Genomic DNA, 4,400 nt, shown 5'->3' on the forward strand with positions numbered 1-4,400 from the left:
TGCTTTGGGGGTGTTTTTCTGCACATGGGACAGGGCGACTGCACTGTATTAAGGAGAGGATGACCGGGGCCATGTATTGCAAGATTTTGGGGAACAACCTCCTTCCCTCAGTTAGAGCATTGAAGATGGGTCGAGGCCGGGTCTTCCAACATGACAATGACCCGAAGCACCCAGCCAAGATAAGCAAGGAGTGGCTCTGTAAGAAGCATATCAAGGTTCTGGCGTGGCCTAGCCAGTCTCCAGACCTAAACCCAATGGAGAATCTTTGGAGGGAGCTCAAACTCCGTGTTTCTCAGCGACAGCCCAGAAACCTGACTGATCTAGAGAAGATCTGTGTGGAGGAGTGGGCCAAAATCCCTCCTGCAGTGTGTGCAAACCTGGTGAAAAACTACAGGAAACGTTTAACCTCTGTAATTGCAAACAAAGGCTACTGTACCAAATATTAACATTGATTTTCTCAGGTGTTCAAATACTTATTTGCAGCTGTATCATACAAATAAATACATAGTGATTTCAGGATTATTTTTTTTTTAGATTATGTCTCTCACAGTGGACATGCACCTACGATGACAATTTCAGACCCCTCCATGATTTCTAAGTGGGAGAACTTGCAAAATAGCAGGGTGTTAAAATACTTATTTTCCTCACTGTATATCAATCAGTGTTTCCCCTACCTTTGTTTTGGTCATGCCCCCCCCCCAATAAAAGTCAAAACATAATTAGGCGGACAGAATCACAGCATTTGACGATCAAAATCGGATTAACCCCTTGACGCCTGAATTTATCTACAATTATTTAAGAAAATTTATTTTTTTCGTTTTCATTTGCTTTCAAACTGATGCTAAATTACAGTTTCAAATTTCAGACCCCTCCATGATTTGTAAGTGGGAGAACTTGCAAAATAGCAGGGTGTTCAAATACTTATTTTCCTCACTGTGTATATATATATATATATATTAGTTAAACGTTACAGCGACTGAGACGGTGGGGAAGCTGTGTACCTGAGTATCAGTAAAACGACAATAAATCTAAATTAAACGTTACGAAGAAGACGGCGGCAGATCCATGCTAAGGTGCCTTAACAAAAGACTCCACATTTGCTTTGTAACATTACATCATTTCTGCTAAAATCAACTCTTTGACATAATACCGGTGGTACAGAGGATATTAATGTGGGTTGCATAAGGTGAAGTAATGTTGAAAGCCATACAACTGTAGCATTTTGCCCTGGATAACGTAAGGAAGTGTTGCCGTTACCCGGCAAGCTAATGTTATCCAACTTCAGCCAACTAAAGCCCAAAATCACAATTTATTTCACATGCTTTGCAGTAATGTTAGTCAATGGATTTCCTGGAAAATCCGACCTGGAGTCTTCACATAGGAATAAGCATACTGGCTATCAGAGATAAATGAAAAACACGGGTGGCTGAAATAAAAAAAAATAAAGCAAGTTACTTTTTAACTCGTGTTTTTCACCACATGGATTTATAAGAGCAGTATTCAATGTTTTACAAAACATTAAACATTGCTACAGCCACTCTCTCCTGATGAGTGCATGCATCACTGACAGCAGCAGCCTCCCGGTCAGTGCTAGGGTTTCTTTCTACAAGTTTCACATTCCCGTGTTGTTGTCAATAAATTACATGTAGAATTCTTCGCGGTTGAAAACTTTTTGCTGGTCACACAAACTTTACAACAGATAGCAATGTTCTTTGAATCTTAAGACTGTAATAGCAATATTTACAGCTGTCGAAAGAACGCCTCTCTCCCTCCTTCTTTGACTTAACAACATAATGTGCTCAACTGAACTGCCCTTGACCTGCCGCGCAGTCACGTATACGCGTAAAGAAGTGCTGTTCTGTTAACGCAGTAATGCAGCATTACTTGGATTAGTAACTGTAATATGTTCACTGTTCTAGAAATAGTAATCCCTTACACTATTTACCGAGTCAAGAGAAAAGTTGAGAGAACTATTTAACCTAAATTACACCAGCATGTCGGCATTCCCCAAAGCTACAAAGCCCTCCTCTGTCCCCATTAGGTATATCAGACCATACTTCCCTGCTTCTACTTCTACTGCCTACTTACACCCAGTTGATAAAAATGTTTCACCCTCAGTAAAAGCAGGACTTTTGAGGGCACAAACTGGTCCATGTTCAGTGTAAGACAAGTTCAGAGGCTGCCACCCAGCAGAAGCACATCCATTTTGAGAAATATACAGCATCAGTGACATCATTCATCAGCATGTGTTGATGATGTGGTGATCACTAAGACGATAAAATCATTCCCCAACCAGAAAGCAAGGATGAGAGCCAAAACAGCTGCCTTCCGGTCAGGTGATAGGGAAGCCTACATCCCTACCAGAGCGAGACTGAAAGCTGGCATCAAGTAGGCACAGCACATACTTCAGCGGAGATTGGAGAGAGACCACAACATATAGGATGTGGCAGGCCATCAAACAAATCACAGGCTACGAAAGCAGGAGCAACCCATCATGTGTGAGGCCACATTACCAGACGACACACATTTTATATTCACTTTGATCTCCTCAACAAAGAAACTAGGCAGTGCATGGTACTCATGAAGATTCGCAAAACATGGGTCCCTGTGCCAGTGGTGCTAGGTACGCTGTTCGTACGGCTCAGATTTTGTTGTTGTTATTCTTCTGTCGGTATGTCATACTGCAGCCTAAACTGTAAAAGTTATGTTAGTGAAACTCACACACGCTATAATTAATGTAACTGTGTGTCGGCTCCTAACTCCCACATAGTATGTTCCACATTTAAAAACGTTATATCGCACGTTACCTCAACTGAGCTGCATATCAGATTTTCTTTCTGCAAAATCACAAAATGTGCAAAATATTTGCTGCTATTTTTTTTTACAAAAATTGATCCATATTGCAATTTTGATAATATTTCAATTAATTGTTCAGCCCCACTTTGGACTTTGCCTTGCCTTGTACAGACTACACGACTTTTAGCGTCAGCCAATGGCCGTGCTGTTCAGACTACACAACTTGCTGTCTTGTGACGAGAGTCTTGAAGTCATTGTGGCGTTCACACTACATGACTGATCGGTGACAAGGGGTCATACACCAGGGTATATACAGGAATCTTGAAGTAAAATTCAATACCTTTTTAACCCCTTTTAAAGACTTTTTCAATATCTTAAGTCTTCCGAGCCACTTTGAGCTAACCAATTAAATCAGCTACACACCTTTAAAATGGACATTTTTGAGTTTTTAAAAGGAATTTAAATATATTTATAACATATTTATTGCCTATATGTCATCAGGTTGTAACGCCACCTAAAAATTGAGGCATTCACCAACGTTCTCTGTTGCCTATAACAGCCTGTAATGGCCAACTGTTTTCTATGTGAAGGACTGGTCAGATTTCCTGCGAAAAGCCACCGTCTTACATTAGCTTTGACGTTTATGTAAGCAACATTACAGCAAATCATGTTTTAGTTGGTTTAAACTAGATAATGTGAGCTTGCCTGCAATGATACGTGTGATAACTTTAATCGACCACTTGATCAATACAACAAAATTCAAATAGGCCAGGAGGGAACCTGGAAGAGGAACTAGTCTAAATGACTGTTAGTAGTATAGTATAGCCTAATATTATAACATTAAATTAAAAGTATATTGTTAATGTAATAGTAAACTGTAAGTTTGATATTAATATATTCATTATGTAACTAACGTTAGCCAAACCCACACGCTCCTTGAATTTTCCTTGTTGTCTTCTGTCTTACCGATTCCGCTGCTGGCGGCGCATCTCGCTCTTGTTTTTCAGGAACGGGGCTGTTCAAGTGGCCACAGAGCGACTGGCCAACCGGGTTAAGCCCGTTACTCCTGATCGTCACTCCGACTATGTTTTGAACGATTAACATTGCGGGTCCAGCGGGGTGGGAAATTACGGTCGGTTGTATACGTAAATCTTTTTCCGGTTTGCATCAATCTATTTTTTGGAGCTTTTAAGAGTGAAATAGGCGCACAGAAGATCGCTGCATCTAATGTTACAGAAACGAATCACACAGTCGCTACTCATTGCCTGTCTACTATTTTTAGCTATGCATTATAAATAGTACGTTCATCTACACTTTTAGCAAACAAACTTTTGGACAAACAGGATTTTCACATTGAAAAAAATATCTTCAAAATTTAATACCTTGTTTAATGGCGATTAAGACTTTTTAATGGCCTTAATTTTGATTTATCACCTTTTAAGACATTTTAAGACCCCGTGGACACCCTGTACACTACACGAGCTGACAGCGGCTCTGTCACCCAAAGCTGGTCTCCAAACCATGTTTTGTCAGGAAAACACATGTGAAATGTGAAACAGGAAATGACACAAACCTAAACATAAAACAGCTGTTTGTTATTATAA

The sequence above is a fragment of the Micropterus dolomieu genome, linkage group LG01 (assembly GCF_021292245.1).
Source record: "Micropterus dolomieu isolate WLL.071019.BEF.003 ecotype Adirondacks linkage group LG01, ASM2129224v1, whole genome shotgun sequence".
Taxonomy (NCBI): Eukaryota; Metazoa; Chordata; class Actinopteri; order Centrarchiformes; family Centrarchidae; genus Micropterus; species Micropterus dolomieu.